The sequence below is a fragment of the Natator depressus genome, chromosome 17, assembly GCF_965152275.1.
Source record: "Natator depressus isolate rNatDep1 chromosome 17, rNatDep2.hap1, whole genome shotgun sequence".
Classification (NCBI taxonomy): domain Eukaryota; kingdom Metazoa; phylum Chordata; order Testudines; family Cheloniidae; genus Natator; species Natator depressus.
Window position 1 is genome coordinate 9,148,047 of NC_134250.1, and position 20,436 is coordinate 9,168,482.

Sequence of the window (20,436 nt, forward strand, 5' to 3'; positions counted from 1 at the left end):
GAGTAGGACCTACAATATTAGATGAGCATGACTATGGGAGGATGGTTGAGTGGTCTACATGGCCAGGGCACGTTACACTGCCTTGTAGCTGAAGGATGTCAGAGATATCATTAGTCATGGGCTGCAGGGGATTGGCTCCAAACATGCAAGAGTCATTTGGGCTTAGAAATCCAACCTTAATGTTTGACTGGCTTAGACAGAAGGAAGGAACAGGTTTAAGTTTTGCAGATATGTGCACTAGAGGATTACAGCCTGCAGATAACCCCCCCCCCCCCCCCCAGAGATTTGTGTTACAGAGACTACAGCATGCCCTGGGGGAGGGGGAGGAATACTGGAGATAGTTTTACTGGTTCTAGAAACCAGTTTCCAGAATGCCATTCAATTAAAGTGATTGGTATTCAGGCAGCCCACTGGAAGCAAAGAGTTTCAGGAATATTGGGCTTCTTGAAGGAGATGGAGTCATACAGATTCCCCGGCTGGTTAATTTAACACTGCCATATTGTAGATATTCAGTCAACAAGCCTTTCTAAACCACTGGATTTCAAAATGTGGAAGCAAAGGCTGCTAACAAAGTCCATGCTGTCAGAGGAGAAGCCCTGCTTTATCACTGAGGCCAAGAGCTGGGTCCTACCAGAAGATCAGCATGGCTAACAGGAACCTCTAGAGGTCTGGTAGCAAGGGTTAAAGCCACAGTTTAAAACAAAACAAGAGTTCCACAAAGGATATAAACTCTCATGCTTTAAGACTTGAGCCAATCTCTAATGGAGTTCAGGGTTTCCTAAGGGCAGGTTATTTCCTAACCTGGGTTTCACGCACCTTTGTCTAGAGCGTCGGGTACTGGGCACTGTCAGAGACAGGATAGCTAAGTAGAGCATTGGTCTGATCCAGCATGGAAATTCTTAAGTATTTTCCCCAGGAAGTGAACATCTACTTAACATTTTCAGACTGGTAGTTCACTGACATTCGAACACAAAGCAGGTTATTTAACTGGAGAAGGGAAAAAACCCTTACACCCTCGAATAGCTTTATTTTAGTTATACGTATCTTTCCTCCCATCTCCCATCAGACTGTAGGAATAAATCCCTTTAGGAATAAATGTAGAGCAGGAATCCGAATCTCTCTGACTGGGTTCTCCTTGCTGACATCTTAAAAAAAACCCCAAACACAATGCCCTAGGGCTCCTGTGAGGCTGGCCTGCTTGGTGATGAGTCAGCGCTCAGATAAGACTGAAAAAGCCAAAGGAGATTTCCTTTGTGTCACAAGGAAACGCTCCTCTGGAAGTCTGGTTACAGCTTGGTTTATGAATAAATTAGCAGGAAATATAGTATCACTCCATGCCCCTGAAGGAGAATTGATGCTTTGGAGGTTAACATTTGAAGACAGTGTTTTGGGTGGAGGGAGGAGCATAAAAGTTTCATTATCCTGTCTCAACAGGGACTGAGATTAGGCTGGGGACAGTACAGCTTTTTCTTTTTTTAAAATTACCTGCTATATTTAGTTACATTAGTGACATGAGACTGATTTAAAGGGACAAAAATCAAGGCAACTCCAAGCATCCCTAATTCACCTCCTGAGCCTAAGAGCAGGCATAAGCCACCTACACCTCCTGGAAGCATGGATTTCTTGCCACAGCCAAGTGGACTGAGGCCAAAGCAATAATAAGCTCTCCGTGCATCCTGACTTTTATCTAAGTTACAGCCTTTCTATCATTAAGAAGGGGGTCAGGAAGGAGAAACAAATTTAGTTGGGATGTCACCAGCAAGAGACACGCCTCCTCAAGACCTCCACTCTGCAAACTGGCTGGCTCCGAGTTTTGGCAATGGGATACAGAGTCTCTTGCCTCTGGGTCACTGGTTTAAACCAGTAGCAGCCAAGAGCTGTTGCTAGCTGATAGCCGTTCGGTGGCTCCAAGTGTCATGCATTGGTGGCCTCAGCCTGCTTCCAGAAGACAAGCGTCCGCCCCACCAACAAAGACACCCCGGTCACTGAAGCGTCAGTGACAAGGCCAGTATGCGGGAAAGCAGCTCCCCTCTAGCCTTAGAGGTAGTGCCTCCAGGTCAAGTTTAAAGCACCATGTGGGCAGGAGGGAAAGTCACTCTGCTCTTTCTGAGGAGGGACCCGGGACATCAGCCTCCTGGGCTACAGACCATCTTTTACTAGCACTGCATTCAGCTATTTCCGTAGCGCATTGTTTGGATGTTGTGCGCACACCCCATGGCAGGAATCCAGGAAACGTTTTCTGCTGAGCTAGATACAGCATCGGTTAATTACAGTATTTTTTTATTTTTTTTAAAGGGTTACTTTTGAGAGTAGGAGAGGCTTAGGAGTGTGCTTTCATGTCTATAAAGAGAAACCGGTAAGCAAGAAGGCATGGGGAGGGTTGCCTCCTATTCCCCGCATCAGAATGCTACTTGGAGAAAGGCAGACTCCGCTCTGGATTCATTTCAGCACATTAACAAATTTCAAGGTCATGGCGTTTCCCCCGCCCCTGCTTGCTGTTAAGGCAGAGAGGCTACTGAGCTGGGATCACAACATGGGTATCTAGGGAGACGCTGAATGGCCCTTTCAGCCAGTCAGTCCCTCAGCTGTGGTGCTGCAAAGCCCTGCCAGATATTCTCGCTAAAGGAGTGCCCTTCCTTGGAAGTTCTACGCTGAACCACTCCCTCCAGCACCATGATTTACCTTAATCCGTGCAGCAAATTTAAGTTGACATAAACAGCTTTGACATTCCAAGCAACTCACCACCTCAGGCCTGCAAAAAAAACCAAAACCCCCACAAGTCCCTGCCCTCTCCCTACAGGTTGCTCAGTTATAAAAGGATACTACAGAGATTAGGGCAATTCTTCCTGGCCTGAGCAGGATGCAGTTTGTTTTTTGTTTTTTACCATCCCTTCTCTCTTCAATTCCTTTAGCAGCTTGGACAGGGAGCCAGCTTCCTCCCACTGTAATACTGCGGGGTGGCCTGCCAACCAGGGACACTGGACAACGATTCAGACAATGTGCTCCCTTTCTAGCTACTTTACACTGCCAGGGTCTGGTGAGCCAGACCTGGACTTGAACTTAAGTCCCCAGGGGGAAGCCTGTGATGCTTCCTAACTCCTCCTTCCAAACACCCCTCTGTAATGCACCTATATTACTTGAGGTGTGTGCTTAACTCAAGTAAATGAAGACAAGGTGGCTTGTAGTTTTCACACAAGTTAGCACATCAAGTTAAAGACCGCAGGGGAGCCAAGGGTTTGCTAATTCAAGTGAAAGTTACCAACTGCCTTTTCTTAGCTAACAGGATAAAACCCTAGGGAACCCCTTTCCCCCATCCCCAGTGAAGACAAGGCTTTAGGGTTTCAAACTGGACAGCAGTCTTGCTATAAAACTATCTTAACTTTCCCTAAGAAGATCTCTTTAAAAAGCTTTCAGCCCATGGCGATCCTGCTGCTTTGGGTGTAGCCAAGTAGTGCCTCTTATTCTTCTGACTTCTTGCAGAGCTGAGCCGCCGCTTTCTCCTTTGCTCCACTTTCTGATTCGAGGCCTCGTGACTTCATGCCAGACACTTACAGTCCAAAGAGAGACTCATGCCACATGCTTCGACTGTCACACTGTTCCTTTGCCAATGTTGTTTGAGTTATAAAAAGGCAGGGCGGACATGCCTTTCCTTAACAGACAAAAAATCTACACAGCTGGAAGGTGGGGCTGGCTAAATCATTGTCCATTACAACAATACTGCCTAGCTGCAGAGCGTTCTCACACTGTACCCTTGCATGGAGCAGGATTTAAAGCGTGACAAGGTCTCTTTGGCTACATTAAGAACTTTTATCTAGACAGACCCCAGAAGTCTCTGCCAATGAAAGACAGAAGTAAACACTTTTTACAGGGACTGTAAAGTTCATTACAGTGGGAATGGCTCGCGTTGCTTAATAACTGGCGTTTTACCTCCTTTTTAGAAGCACATACTTTCTTGAACTAGAGAAGAGGAAAACACCATGGCAGTCTCTACTGGCCATGTTCATTCTCACTCTGAACTGGAAAAGAGTTGGGTGTTAATGTAAGCACAAGGAACAGATTATTCAAAAGCGACTAGTGATTTGGGGAGTTAGACGCTTTAAAGGGGCCCGGTTTTTAAAAAACACAGAGCACCTCACAGTGATGCTAAGAAGGTAAATACATTAAAGTTGTAAGGTCCTCAGATACTCTGATAATCAGGCCCTTTTGAAGTAGCAAGTTAGACAAAATCACCAGCCACTTCAAAAAAAAAAAAAAAAAAAAATCCGGTCCAGGATTTCCAAGGCACTTTCCATGCCATGAAGTTATACTGAGAACTTCTTTATCCAAGCTCACAACTGGAGACTGGTTAGGATTTCAGTTGGATTTTCCTACTGTAAAATCCCTGCCTTTGCCTCCGCAGTTAGGACACTATTATCATCACGAAGTGACACTCAGGAGACCGAGACAATGAACCCTACAATGCCTTTTTTTTTATTCCAAACCACTGAAGCACAAGTGACTACAGACATCAATTAAGCAGCACAGTAACATCTCCACTATGTCGAGCCGCTGTGGTAAGTGCTTCCTTCAGTTACATAAGAGATTCTTTTGTAGAACTAGCTGCACGCATTGTACCTGCCTGATTTAAGCTACAAACCTCATGGGCGGGGGGAGAAAGAGAAACCACAGTGGCTCCCGGGTTGCCCAGCACAGCTTGATTAGCAGGACTTACTCTGCTGAAGATAAGATGTTCCAGCTAACCAGCCAACATCACATCTTTTCAAGGCTGTAGATTCACATTCTGCAGGCTCAAATATTTTTTTAATGATTTTTTTTTTTAAAAAAAAGGTTAAGTTTCAGGCTTTTAGTTTTTCCATGCACTTTTTAAGTGGAAAGGATAAAGACTCCATACTCTTCGGAAGAAAAGTTCAAGCTTCCACTGTACAGCACAATAGTGCATGGTCATCAGTCCGTGAAATTCATTTGCTGTGTGCTTAAGTTATGTATCATAATTAAATGTAGAACCACCACACAAGCTGCCTCTGGGGTGCACCACAAGCCTAAATTAAAGCGCTGTTACATATTCTTGCATAAGTACGTCCCCAGTGAGCCTTCCTGATTAAACCGACTGCCCTATTAGCCCGTTCCCTATGAAGTGGGCCCAACTGCACAAGCACAAAACAGTGCCCTGCAATTCTGCACTGCTTTGTGACAGCAGCAACAGCTGCAGGGAAAACATCCTGCGCACAAGGCCTCGTAAATCAGACTCCTAAAAATACAAGTGTTGTGGTAGAGCACGTTGATATTTTCGTCATTTCAGTGACTCGGAAGCTTAACTGGTCAGTGATTTTTCATTCACAGTGGGACTACTGCTTTAGCAAACGTTCCCTGCGAAGATGTGCACTTTCATTGTCATGCCGTTAGTTTCAGTGAGAGCCGTCTGCTGGCCCTCGGGTTAAACCAGAGTAACGAGGGACCCAAGTTTTCCTAGTCTAGAGAATTCTATAAAAGACACTGGCTCCACACAAAATAGAAACAGGCATTTAAACACCGAGTTGGCCAGGTGACAGTAACACCAACAGATGTCACCTTAAATAGACAGTGAAGGAAGAATTTGGTGCCCTGAGTCTTGTTTGCCAGCTGTGATGCACAAGCAATCCACTTTTAACTCCTCAGCAGAAGAGTGGGTTTGCTGGACCATGGGGGCTGGGCATGGCATTTGTAAACAAACATTGTCCTATCTTAAAGAATAAGTCGAGGACCAAAAACTCATTCCACTTGCTTATGTCAGGGTCTCAGACATGATTAATGTTTTAAGTTGCGCTGCTCCCTAGCCAGAACAAACAATCTTTCGTATACACATCCTTATATGGCTTGAAATGTTAACAGTACAAGGTTTACGGGCAGGCCAGAGAATTCAGTCTTAAGGTTTGAGAAGGAGAAACCCAGCAAAAGTTTACTCCAGCTGATTTTCAAAGCTTCCCTTAACCAGCCTCCTTCAAACTTTACAAATCGTTTGTTTTCAAATGGGTCACCCAAGAGACTCAATAGCTGCAGACTTCAGAATAAGGTTCTGGAGAACTGCTACTGTGTTCATTCTCTGCCTCGCAACACTTAGTACTCAGAGCTCTTTCCATCACAGCATTTTATGGACATTAATGTTCCATAACGCGGGGGCAAGGAAACTGAGGCACAGACAGATTAAGCGACTGGCCTCGGTCACAAAGCAAGTTAGCCACAGGGGTGGAAACAGAACCCAGATCTCCTGAATGAGTCCCATGCTTCATTGGCAAGGTGACACGCCTCCCTATAAAATGAATAATTAATTATTGCCTAGTGCTGCAGTGTTGGAGATGCGGAATACACCACTGAAGAAATAGTATTGTCCGGGTGAAGGAGTGCTGGACAGGACTGGCACAGTTACACTAAACTGGCTCACATGGGCTCTTGAAATTTTCCACACTAAAAATAGCCAATAGCACATGCTCTGCCTTATAAGCCACACAGGAACAGCAGATGACAAAATCTGATGGAGGGGCCTTCAGTCCTCACAGTTGCTAAGAGTAAATTAAGACAACAAGATTGACTAATACAAAGAAGTAGCCATCAGAAAAACTTCAGCCCAGCCCCACTTCAGTGTCAGGGAGTCATAGTTCCCCTAGAAGATCAAAGCATGAGATGGATCTAGGCATTTGTACCAACCCTTTCTCTGGGTACCCAGGATAGATGTATGGCTTACAGCAGGGGTAATCAATAGGCGGATCCCAGGCCAAATCCGGACCGCCAGATGCTTCTGAACGGACTGTGAAGTCTTTTTATTTACTTATTATCATTACTGTTATTATTTGTGTATTATTTTTTCCGGAGTATGGACCTTGACCAAAAATAACTTATTACTCCTGGCTTACAGGGACCATCTGTATATTCAGATTCTCACAGGAAGTACTGCCTAACCTCTGCTTTCAGAGGCACATAACCACAACATTGCTAAGCAGGCTAAACACTGAGGGGCAAGCAATCCCATGCAGGCAGGCATCACAAGAAACTGGCCAGAGGACAATCAAGGGAAGGACGAGGTGCTAACACAGGCATCTGTAGCATCCCTGGATTCAGGTTGCAACATCACCTTGAATTATGCCTTCCCTCTGAACCCCAAACTACAGAGTCAGTTGAGAATGCCCACCCTCTTCAGGACTCGTCTCCCGATCCCGCCTGCCCCTATTGTTCTAGTACGTCCTCCTACATACAGTTAAAGCGAAAAGACATCCCGAGTTGTCAGCTCATAAAACACGAGTTGACAATCTAACAAAATTCAGGGGGAGGAAAGGCCAGGGCAGATAAGACCTCAGACTAGGGGATTTAAAAAAGAAAATAAATTGCACTCAGATGAACCTCTCAATTTTACCTGAATGTAAAAGAGTTAGAATCAGAATTCAAATCTCTGTGGAGCACCAAAGATTGCTGCTTCACATACACTTTAATCCCCAAATCTTAGTACAAGCAGAACAGGGCCGCAAGAGACATTCCCTCACCACTCCTTTGCCAAAACCTTGTTAACATGAAGTGTGTGGCAAAGCCAACAAGAGTGTTCAGATTGTGAAGAACAATCAACACATCACAGCACCTTCCATCCAACAATCAGCATGCTCTGTGAAGGAGAAACCTCCAAACCCTTGAAGTAGGCAAGAATTATCAAACCTATTTTTCAGAGGAAGAAACTGAGGCACAGAGAAGTGAAGGGACTTGGCCTAGTGTAACACACTAAACCAGCATCTCGGAGCTGGAATTGGACCCTACAGGTACCAGCGCAGTCCTGTATTTAGCAATAAAGCTGGTCCACCTAAAAGCCCTTCTTATCTCATTCGATGCCGCATGCCCCAGGGGCTGAGCATATTACATCCCGCGCCCTTCATCTGCATTTAAATCTGCTACACTGGTATATATGGCTGTATTAAAATGCAATTTCACAGTCGTAGTCATGTTTCAGGAGGATCTCTCCCCATTTGGGAGTTCAGCCTGGTCTACACGTAAGTTAGATCAACATCGGTAGGTGCTCAGGAATGTGAAAAATTCACACCACTGAGAGCCACAGTTACGCCAACCTAACCCGCAGCGTAGACACAGGTGTGTTGATGGGAGAATGCTTCTGTCGACCTAGCTACCGCCGCACAGAGAGGTGGATTAACCGCAGTGATGGGAAAACCCTTTCCATCACTGTAGGCAGTGTCTACGCTACAGCGGCATAGCTGCCAGACAGTAGCAGGGGTGCTGTAGCACCCATAGTGTAGACATGGCCCCAGCTGTCAGAGCATCAGCACTTCTGAATTAGGACTGTGCGCACCACTTTCAGGCCAGAGCAGAGGGGCTCAGAGCAGTTTCTTTAAAGACATCTGAAAAAAGTGAGGGTTTAAAGCAGGGGAGGGCAAACTTTTTGGGCCGAGGGCCACATCTGGGCGGGGAAATTGTATGCAGGGCCGGGGCACGGGGTTGGAGTGCGGGAGGGAGTGTGTGTGTGTGTGGGGGGGTGCGGTGTGGAGGAACGGGCTCAGGGCAAGGGACTGGGGCAGAGGAGGGGTGCAGGGTGTAGGAGGGGGCTCAGGGCAAGGAGTTGGGGTGCAGGAGAGGTGCGAGGTGGAGGCAGGGGGCTCAGGGCAGGGAGTTGGGGGGCGGGGTGCAGGAGGGGTTCGTGCTCCAGCCCAGTGCTGCTTACCTAAAGTGGCTCCGGGGTGGCAACAGCGTGCACCAGGGCCAGAGCAGGCTCCCTGCATGCCTGCCCTGGCCCCACGCTGTGCCGCACCAGGAAGCGGCCAGCACCACGTCCCTGCGCGGCCCCTGGAGGCTGGGCTGGGGGGTGGGGGGGAGGGCAGGAGAGGCTCCGCACACTGCCCTTGCCACACCTCCAGGTACCTCCCCCAAAGTTCCCATTGGCTGCGGTTCCCCATTCCCAGCCAATGGGAGCTGCGGTGGCGGTGCCTAGAGGCAAGGGCAATGCAGAGAGCCCTCTGTCCCCCCCTTTCTCTCCCTCCCCCCCCCCCGGGCCGCAGGGACGTGGTGCCGGCCGCTTCTGAGAGTGGCGTGGGGCCCGCGGCACCATGGGGGACAGTCCTGCAGGCCGGATCCAAAGCCCTGAGGGGCTGGATCCGGCCCGTAGTTTGCCCACCCCGGTTTAAAGTGAAGTGTCAGCATAGCCCAAATGCAGCTTTGCGGCAAGTGTCTTTACCAGCCACAAAGCTTACACATATGCAAATGGCACCCCATGAACATTAACCCTTTCACCACTTACTTGCTACAGCATGCCCTGCTCGCGTGTGGATGCAACCACATCAGTGAGTGGACTCCTCCAACTATGCAATAACTTCATAATTCACACACTCGTTAACATTAACCCCATCATAGCACCAGGCTCCCTCCTGCTCTACCGATTGTATTACCTTCCTACCCCTTTATCGAGGTCCCTATTTCATCCGATCTCATCAGATTGCTTCATTATTTACAACTCCCTCATTCGCTCAACTCAGCTGGTGACTCAGAGCCACTCTGGTCGTTACATGAAAGGGCAATATAGATAATTCCTCAGTGCTTTAGCCAGAGCTATTGTGGCAGGTGTTTTTAGGATCACGAGCTCCTTTAACAGGAGTGAATCTGAAAGACACACACCCCTCCATGACTCCCAACATGTGTGGCCATTAATTTCCCAGCTACTTTGTTTAGAACCTATGTGGAACACACCTAAAACAAAAGCGCTGCAGTGGGTCAGCCGGAATTTTCTCCAGTTTCCAGGTGACGAAGCCCAGGTCTACTCTACACACTTGCTTTGATATAAGGACGTCGCTCAGGGGTGTGAAAAATCCACACCCCTAGACGACGGTTATACTGATCTTAAACCCCGTGTAGACAGCGCTATGTCTGCAGGAGAACTTCTCCCGTTAATATAGCTACCGCCTCTCAGAGGTGGAGTAACTAAGCCAATGGGTCCGTCAGCTGAGAGCGTCTTCATCAAAGCACTACAGCCGGGAAGATGCTGCATTTGTAGGGTAGACTTGCCCTAAGCAAGCTGAGCCCAGACATACGCAAACCATTTTATCTTTGGAGTTCTGCATTCTCTGTAACTTCATTAGGGGGAAAACCTCGAAGAAACTGCTTGATTCCAGAGTACTCCAGTTTTAGGCAGGTGCCTTAACTGGGGAATGAAAGTCCCCCCTCAGACTGGAGGGGGCTAGCCTAGCACTGCACCCTCCAACGGCCTTACTTAGCCTGTGAGCTGGTGCCACCCCTCTGCACAGATTCTTGACCAGCGGATCCAAGTCCAAAGGGCTTCCTCCCTCTTCTATACCAGCTTAGCTTTGGAACAAAGCCATTGCAGAGGCTCCAGACATGGCTGTTCCACCTATGTCCCTACTCAAGACTACTGCGGGCCTTCTGCTGCCTGAAGGGCCTCGGGCTTCTTTAGGAGGATGAACACCAGACTACATCACAGCAGTGACAGCTAGCTACAGTTTGGTAAGAGATCCCTGCTTGGGACTGGACGCCATGACCACCGCAATCAATGACCGACGAAGAGAGACATTAGATCACTCGGGTTAGCAAGATGTCCCATATTTGGGGGCACAGGCCTAACTGTTAAAGCCAAGTGGACATTGCAGAGGATTTGAGCAAAGCTAGCTCCTGATGCTGGGCTGGGGTGAGGGCAATGAGAAAGACCAAGATTGTTGGAGTGACATTAAATACACATTTCCATACTTTACAAGTTTAAAAAAACCACCACCAAATCACAGCAAGACAGAATTTCCTGGCGAGTATGTTTTGTAACCGCAGTCTCCATCCCACAGCCTCTAACAGATAAGGCTGTAATCAGGAACTTGTCTTCACATACAGTGCTTCTCCGGTCGGCATAGTTAATCCATCTCCCCAAGAGGCAGTACTTGTGTCCTGTCAACATAGCGCGGTCTACACAGATTTTCCACACTCCTGAGCCACGTAGTTATACCGATATAAGTCTCTAGCGTAGACATGACCTACAGATCACAATTTAACTCCATGTTAAAGTGCTTTGCAAGAGATTAAGGCGATGGCATTGTGCTTGGCACCTAGCAGCTTACACAGGTTAAAAACCATTGCTTTACCAGTACTGCTAACAACTCTTTAAGACAAACTATTTCTAAAACCCACCACTCACGCCGTTTCTTTTGGTGCTTCCATTCCGCCTGGAGAAGAGTAGTCAGTTTCCAGTACTGATGCACTTGGCTTGCTCCTTGCCCCACCTAAGCTCTGCCATTGACTTTGATGGATGTTGGTTCAGGCAGGCACTCAAGGTACTACAATGTTTGGTTTACAAACAGGAGAATGGTTTAAACAAATAACTTCTCAAGGAAGTCAAACACCTGTCTATTGTATCAGCTTCCACATCCAATGAAGTGAGCTGTAGCTCACGAAAGCTTATGCTCAAATAAATTGGTTAGTCTCTAAGGTGCCACAAGTCCTCCTTTTCTTTTTGCGAATACAGACCAACACGGCTGTTACTCTGCAACCTGTCACAAACAGAATGTGGGTCTGCATGGGTACGTACACACTACACCCAACTTTGGAGAGCATTCTGTCTCTGCAGTGCACTTTGCCCCTACTGTGCAAATAAAGCCTGAAGAATAAAAGCAAAATAGGAAGAGGAAAGCATACTGCACAACATTCAGGGAGCAGAACACCAGCACAAGATGCTCCCTCACCCCGCACTCAAATGTTGGGAAGGGATGCCGCAGGAGGCCTTGATCACAAGTGGCAGCCTTGCTAGGCAAACAGGTATCTGCAAAGAGCAACATCAACGTCAAGAGCTACTTAGCATACGCACTGCACAGCAACAAGTCCTTGACAAACAGCTATGTGAAAAAACACTCAACTAAGCCCCTTCAGAAGAGAAAAGGCTAAAAGCGGCACTTTGCTCTCTGAAAGCTGCACTGCAGGAAAGTGGGAAGAGGACATCAACGATGTCAAGTGCTTGTGGAAACGCAAGCGTGCTGTATTCGTGCAGGCTATGAAGAGGAAGCAAACGTCACAGTATCTAACAAAGAGACTGAACAATGGAGAGGATGACAACTTGTAGAGAGAACAGGTTCCTTGCAAGAAGTAACATTCCACGCTTCAGAGATCTAATTAGCAAGGGATGGGCTCTGCTGTTATTACTTGTATTATGGTAGCACTACAGGCCTCACCCCAGACTGGGGTCCCGCTGTACTAGGTGCTGTACAGACACATAGTAAGACACTGCCTACCCTGAGATGCTTGCAATCTACATGAGTAAGATGAAGGCAAGGAGAAAAAGTATTATCACACCCATTTTACAGACAGGGAAGTTGAGGCACGAAGCAATTACGCAACTGCCTACAGTCACACAGGAAGTCTGTGGAAGCGCCAGATCTCTTGAATCCCAGGCCCACATGTTAGCCATAAGGCCATCCTTTCACCCTGCAGAGTGCTGGACACCCTCACCTCCTGCGAAAGATTACTAGTTATGTTCCAACAAAAAACCAACATCTCAGTGGACAAAGTGCTAGGGAGGGTTGAAAGCCGCAGTGAAGTCCATAGCACAACTCCCATTTACTTCAATGGGGTCCAGAATTCCAAAGCAAGTATATCACATTTAAAAATGTTGTCCCTTTAAGAGAAGGTTTCACAGACACAGTACTGATGGGAATACATTTTCAACTCTTTTTAAGAGGTTCCGGGGACATACCAAGTTGCTAATTCACAAACAGCACCTATGGAACACAAGGGACACGCATAAGCAACCCATGTGGATCACAAGACTACTGCTATTTAGCAACTGGAAATCACATTCATTTCTACTAGATGTTACGTTTCTCAGCTGTACAGCCAGGAAGGGCAGCTCAGCACTGGTGGTAGCAGAGGTTAAAGGTAGTCTCATGTCCCACCTGTTCAGATCTGTTCTTTGAGGAACGGTTTGGATCAGTCACCAAAAGGCAAGTTCAAACCTTGCTAATGGTGACGCATGGCCCCCTAAAGGAGTACCCATCTTCTGTGCACAGCAGGAAATTTTGCTGTGGCAGTGAAAAATTAAACAGAACCAATATAATGGAACGTAATAAGGCCTAGGGTTTTGGTTTGGTTTTTTTAAATCATTGTCAAAAAACACATATGAAAAATAGCATAAGTTTTCAGAAGCAACTAGTGATTTCGGGCATCTCAATTTCCAGGCTCCCTGCATGAGACAAGTTAAAAGGGCCTCATTCGTGGTAAGTGCTGAGCACCCACACTGAAAATCTGGATCCTGTCTCAAGATGGGCACCTCACATCACTAGTCACTTTTGAAATTTTAATTGGCTGTATTACTGAGAAGTGTCATAGAATGATTACAGGTAGACCAGCAGTTATTAATAGAAGGTCTAGAAGGTAGTGTTTCAAGTCTAATTATTTCATTACTAGTGGCAATTGTTAAGAGTCCTTCAGGATACACACTACAAACCTGTTTATCTGTTTTAGAGATGTCAAAAATACCTTGATAAGTAAATTGTCTCAAGTAAATAGGATGAAATTCCATAAAGACAAATGCAAATTACTCCACTTAGGAAAGAACAATCAGTTGCACACATCCAAAATGGGAAATGATTGCCTAGGAAGGAGTACTGCGGAAAGAGGTCTGGGGGTCATAGTGGACCACAAGCTAAATATGAGTCAACAGTGTAACACTCTTGGAAAAAAAAAAAAAAGAGAACATCATTCTGGGATGTATTGGCAGAAGTGTTGTAAGCAAGACACAAGAAGTAATTTTTCCGCTCTACTCCGCGCCAATTAGGTCTCAACCCGAGTATTGTGTCCAGTTCTGGGCGCCACATTTCAGGAAAGATGTGGACAAACTGGAGAAAGTCCAGAGAAGAGCAACAAAAATTATTAAAGGTCTAGAAAACATGACCTATGAGGGAAGACTGAAAAAACTGGGTTTTAGTCTGGAGAAGAGAAGACTGAGAAGAGACATGATAACAGTTTTCAAGTACATGAAAGGTTGCTACAAGGAGGAGGGAGAAAAATTGTTCTCCTTAACATCCGAGGATAGGACAAGAAGCAATGGGCTTACATTGCAGCAAGAGAGATTTAAGTTGGACATTAGTAGAAACTTCCTAACTGTCAGGGTGGTTAAGCACTGGAATAAATTGCCTAGGTAGGTTGCAGAATCTCCATCATTGGAGATTTTTAAGAACAGGTTAGACAAACATCTGTCAGGCATGGTCTAGAAGATCAGTGGTTCTCAACCTACTTATCATTGTGGGCCGCAGTGTCTCGCTAAACCCCGTGACAAACCTCTGTGTCCAGCAACCCCTGCCCAGAGACCCCTCCAAAGAGTGGGGCCAGGAGCAGAACCCCAAGCACGGGACCAGGATCCTGCCACGCACAGGGCTGGGCAGCCAGGACCCAGACATTTTTTTTTTTTTTTTTTAAAAGCTGGGCCGCATCTGTGTGCTAATTGGGCCACATGTGGCCCACGGGTTGAGAAGCACTGGTCTAGATCATCCTGCCTTGAGTGCAGGGGGCTGGACTAGAAGACCTCTCGAGGTCCCGTCCAGTCCTATGATTCCATAAGAAGAAACCATTACAGAGTTGAAATCTTTGTGATGCACCAAATACCTACAGAATCAAAATGTTAAAGGGAAAAAGGGTGTCCAGAAAGGCTTGGGACTGACTCTTTTATATCTTTGCTCAGAACCCAGCACAATGGAGCTCTGGGTTTTCATTGGGACAATAGCTATATTGTAGTAGAGCCAACAGGCCAAGGTCTTATTGTGCCACATGCTGTACAAACACAGTAAATAGTCCCAGCCCCCAGAAGCTTATCCAATCAAACTGGCCACCTGGAGCCAACACCAGAAACAGAACGGACATGGAGTCCGAGATCTCCTTCAACTCATCAAAGCCAAGAGAGAGGCATAGCCCTGGCAATAGTGATTGGTTGGGAGGAAGCCTGCCCCGATGCTGCCTGTGCTAAGATTACAGATGTCAGTCTCCAGGGCTGCCGTCTTGACCCATTCATGAGCTTCAGAACCATGTGAGAGTTTTTAAAAGCATGACAAAGAAATGCATCAATAGTGCTCAACAACACAACACAGGAAATGAAAACTGTTCTTCACCTATCTGGAGACCGAGAGGGTTGGTGCCGGGATAGGAAGTGGTATCTTGAAATCTGTAGACTCGAGTAGATGATAGTGAGGAGATGCAGCAATTTCCTGCAATATCTTTGGGAGATCTTGCTGTGATACGGTTAGGCATCATTGTGGGCCAGGGCCTCTATGGAATTCCCTGGGGGAGGGTGACCAGAACCCTCCAGGAACTAAGAACAGAGCGGGGTGATTAGGCAAATTCACTCAGGTTGTAACACCTCCAGAGAAGCACCACCCACTGGAAAGGCTCACATACGCTAGGGTCAAACTAGATTCTCCAGAGACAGGACTTTTGGATAAAGAGCCTAAATTTAATCTGCTTCAGGGCCTCTCTCCTGATCCAGCCAACAAGCAGAACCTTCTGCAGGGTGGCCCCCCCCAATCCGTAGGGAAGGGGTGGAAGGACCAATGCCTGCCAGAGGTTGGAACTGGGGTGACAAGGATCATAGTAACCTAGTCGCAGAACCATGGACAGAACTAAGTGCTGGTCTACACTTAAAAGTTAAGTCAACACAGCAACGGCACTCAGGGGTGTGAAAAATTCACAATCCTGAGTGCTGTAGCTATGCCAACCTCACCCCAGATGATGCAGACCAATGGTTCTCAAACTGTGGGCCAGGACCCCAAAGTGGGTTGCGACCCTGTTTTAATGGGGTCACCAGGGCTGACAAACTGCTGGGGCCCGGGGCCAGAACCAATGTCTGAGCCCCACCGCCCAGGGCCAAAACCCAAGCCCTGCCATTCCAGGTCAAAGCCAAGGCCCAAGGGCTTCAGCCCTGGGTTACAGGCCCCCCGCCTGGGGCAGAAGCCATTGGGCTTCAGTTCTGGCCCTACCAGGCTTTGGAATAACCCCCCACCGCCATCCCCGAGGCAGCAGGGCTTGGGTAGGCTCAGGCTTCAGTCCCCCCTCCTGGGGTCGTGTAGTAATTTTTGTTGTCAGAAGGGGGTCGCGGTGCAATAAAGTTTGAAAACCCCTGAAGCAGATGCAGCTAGGTCGATTCCATAGCCACTCGGAGAGGTGGATTACCTGCAGCGCTGGAAAACCCCTTTCTGTTGCAATAGGAAACATACATTACGGGCACTACAGAGACATAGCTGCAGCATCCATCATGTAGACATGTCCTTGGAACTCCCAGCTCTTAATCCCTTGCTTTAACTGCCCAAACGCATTCTCTACTGAGGAAAAGGCAGACTGTCCTCCTGGAGCAACCCTGCCATGCCCCAGCAGGTCATATGCTTTCTTTCCCATTTCACTCTGCAAGCTTGCATGGCTGTAACTCTGTAGATCATTCACAGACGCAAAACAAACAGGAGAAATGTGAAGTTAGCATCTTTGCTACCACCTTCCTCAGCAACAAGTCCTTTCCTTTCTCCGAGACAAAGTTCACAGCATTCTGATAACACCTAGCAGGTGTTAGAACGGCAGCATAAAGTCAGCCGAGCCCAAGAAACATTGAAAGTCAAAGCATGTAAGTTACTTTCATTTGGCTGTCCTTGACTCTTCCTTAACAATATGGCCTATGGTGCAGCACACCTATCCTTTGCGATTTCATATCACTATGGATTGGTTGGTGTGAAGATTTCCTGTGGAGGGAAGGGTGGGAAGAGACTCCCCAATTACACATGCTACAGATAACGTGTCTTCTCTACTGAGAAGGGCAGCGGCTTCCGACACTTTGCAAAACTGCCATGAACGTTTACCATTCCAGGCACAAGTCTACTTGTTCAAAGCTCATGACGACACTGGAAAAAACTCCAGTTCATATTTTTACTTGTGAGTTGAAGGAAACATGCCAAGCAGGCTAATAAAATAGTCTGCTTGACTGTGCTACAATATAATTCCTCTCTTTCTCACTGCATCCTCTAGCTACATATTGGCCTTATAAGCAGGTAAAGGTTGTACCAGTGTGAGAAGAGTTAGGTAATTATAGTTCGTTTACCCTCTGGTAGTGCCTAGAGGGCCCCATTATGCTGGGTGCTGTACAAACAAATGAGACAGGCTAGTCTGCACTAGTAAATCCACACCTAACACTTCTGTCAACCCTCACTTTCATTTTCAAGTTGTTGCAACAGGGCTCCCAACCGACATGAAATCACATCCAGCCCTGACTCTCACAGGACTCTTGGTCTGTACAACAATGTGTTTCTGAGAGTCTACAGCTAGTATTTCCTCAACAAAACATAAAGAGCTAGGACTTCAGTGGAATTAACTACTGTCTTTAACTGGCTTAACACGCAGACACTGAGAAATTAAAGATTCCCTCTGTATATTACAGAAATAGATCTACACAGTGGCAGAAAACTCTGAATCCAGCATCTAAGACAGCTATGGCATGTTGCAGCTCAACTGATTTTCATCTACCTACCCACCAGTTTTACAGATCAGAGACTAATGTAGTTTACACCACAGCATTCCAGCTGCCTTTTAACAAATTACTGTAGCTCTGCAATGATTTAAAACAAAAACCCACACTATTATTTAGTCACATATGAATCAGTTCTCAAGGAGACCAGAGGGTAAATCCTGACTAATGAATCCAATGGGAATTTTACCACTGACTTCAATGGGGTCAGGATTTCACCCCCGATTTCTTTTGGCCATGCTCAGTTTAAAGGAGGTTGTTTTTTGGCTTTCAGTGGGAAGTATCTCCATGTGCTCTGGCCTAGTGCACGTCTCATTTCATTTGTGCACACTGCAAGTCTGAGCAGGGAAGACTTGCTTCTTTTTCTTAAAAATAAAAGGAGTGCTTGTGGCACTTTAGAAACTAGCCAATTTGAGCATAAGCTTTCGTGAGCTACAGCTCACTTCATCGGATGCACCGATGAAGTGAGCTGTAGCTCACGACAGCTTATGCTCAAATAAATTGGCTAGTCTCTAAGGTGCCACAAGTACTCCTTTTCTTTTTGCGAATACAGACTAACACGGCTGTTACTCTGAAACCTTCTTTTTCTTAAAGGAGCAAACCCAAAAACTGTTGGTCAACAGCCATCGATGAAGCCACGCTAAGCAAGACCTCACTGGAATTGCACACTGATTCCTTCGCCTAATTTAAGCATCAACAAGCCAGACGGCGGCGTGGGTTAGAAAGCTGGGTCACATCTACAAGAGCAGCAGGTACATGCCTGCCCAGTCACTCATCCTGCCTAAATAAGGCTGCACCAGGAGACCCAGAAGCACTCCTTTTCAGGTTGAAACAAGTACAGGGAGCTGATCTGGCACCAAAGGAGCCCGAGCCAAGTGCACAGACTTGGCAAGGAGAAGACGAGTGACGTTCCTAAAGTTACCATTTAACACCAGCCCCTGCTCAGGAGCAGGAGAAGGGTGACCTACAGCAGTTGTTCAGAACAAGGGAACAAACTACTAAGCCGTCTGCTAGCTAGGCCTGCTGTGGCGCTCAGGTTGCTTGCAGCGCACTACCTGGTCCAGTCTGGGTATACATGACCTTTGAAAGAGTAAATCTATAGGAGGGTGAGTGACCTTGGGAAAAAGGAGTTCAGGCCATTTCTCTGCAAATCCCAACAGGTGAGGGGTCAAGAAAGCATCTTGATGCCCTCTAGCTCCCAGAGATCAAGGCAGGGACTGTAAGGGGAGGCTCTCTCATCCTAACCTTTTAAAGAGGCATTGCCAGCCCCTTTCATGGTCACAGGTATGTGATCCCACATAGAAGGCGCATAAATAGCCAGGTTCAGGGGGTCACTATACACACAGCCTGTTAGGGGGTGGGGGTTTCAAACCTGACACCAACCTCACCCTCTTAGAGTGAAATAAAGACAGTTAATAATACACCCTCGGTATAACAATGCCAGACTCACTGACAACCCAGCTGCCTGGGTGGGAAACTTGCACCATGCAATTAACTCTCAGCACCAGTACACCATGCAATCATGCTACCTCCTGCCCCATTTACAGTGGAAAAGCCAAACCTGCTGCAAATAGTCCAGAAAAGGAAAAGCCAAGCAACCCCCACACGGACAGAGGGGAATGGGAACAACCAGGCATCACCCATTCCCCTCCCTGTCAATATGTATGTGGGGGAGATTAGGAACAGGGGTGCCATGGGGAAAAAGAGCTATTTAATGCCCCTTATAGGCACCATGCTGGCCAGTAAGGGCTGATCAGCTGGGGGAAAAGTTGCCAAAACCAACAGGGGACACATTAGCAACAAGCCAGAGACCCTGGAGCTCTAGGGGGCTGCACTCCCAAGAGTGGGGAGACATACAGCAGAATCGGACGGTATATCAGGGGGAGAGGTCCCAAGTCGGCAGTGGGGAAGGGGTGACCCTGGGCGGGGTGGAGGGGACTGACTGGCAGCACACGGAGCAGCAGGGAAGGGGTGACCCCGGGCAGGGGGGACTGACTGGCAGCACATGGGGAAGGGGTGACCCCAGGCCTTGGGGGGGGGGAACTGACTGGCAGCACACGGGGAAGGGGTGACCCCAGGCCTGGGGGAGAGGGGGGCTGACTCGCAGCACACGGAGCAGCAGGGAAGGGGTGACCCCAGGCAGGGGGGACTGACTGGCAGCACACGGGGCAGTGGGGAAGGGGTGACCCCGGGGGGGGTGGAACTGACTGGCAGCACATGGGGAAGGGGTGACCCCAGGCCTGGGGGGGGGGGGGGAACTGACTCGCAGCACACGGGGCAGTGGGGAAGGAGTGACCCCAGGGGGGGCTCCCTCTCGAGAGCTGACAGCTGCCCTCCCACGCCGGCGTCTGCCCATCACCGCTCGGCGGCTGAGCCCCCGCAGCTCCCAGCCCGGCCCGCTGCACGGACGGGGAACCCGGCCCGGCCCGGCCCGGCCCGGCCCGGCCCGGCCCACTCCCCCCCACCATCGCCCGGAGAACGCGGCGGCGCGGCCCGGCCCGGCCCGGCCCGATACTCACGATCCGTCCGGTGCTCGCCGCCCCCGGTGCAGAGCCCTAGTGCGCACCGTGCCCAGCCCCCCCCCGGCCGCTCCCCGCGCGCCGCGCTGTCCCCACGTGCTGCCCGACCGGGCCCCCTGCGAACACTGAGACATTCAACCGATACACGACGGCCCGCACGCCCCGCCCCCTGCGCGAGAGAGCCACAGCTCGCGAGACCTGCCCGCCGGCGATCGCCTCGCCTGCCCCGACGCCACGGGCCGGGGAGGCAGCGGCGCATGCGCCTTTCGAACCCACCTCGCCCGCCCCAAGGGTACAGCGGAGAGGAGAGAGAGAGAGCACGTGGAGGAAGCCTAAGATCCTGCCCCTCCGGCCCCCCCCCGGCCCCGATCCTGCCCCCTCGTCCCCCCCCGGCCCCGGATCCTGCCCCCCGGC

General features: G+C 48.5%; 1 protein-coding gene across 1 annotated transcript in view; it reads right to left on the bottom strand.

Moving 5' to 3' along the window:
* AKAP1 (A-kinase anchoring protein 1) overlaps positions 1-20,149 on the bottom strand; it is a 42,967-nt gene extending 22,818 nt beyond the window's left edge. The window contains exon 1 of the mRNA XM_074974926.1: positions 20,023-20,149. The gene's annotated coding sequence lies outside the window, so the exon portion shown is untranslated. The remainder of the gene's footprint in view (positions 1-20,022) is intronic.
* Between the last annotated feature and the right edge of the window lie 287 nt (positions 20,150-20,436).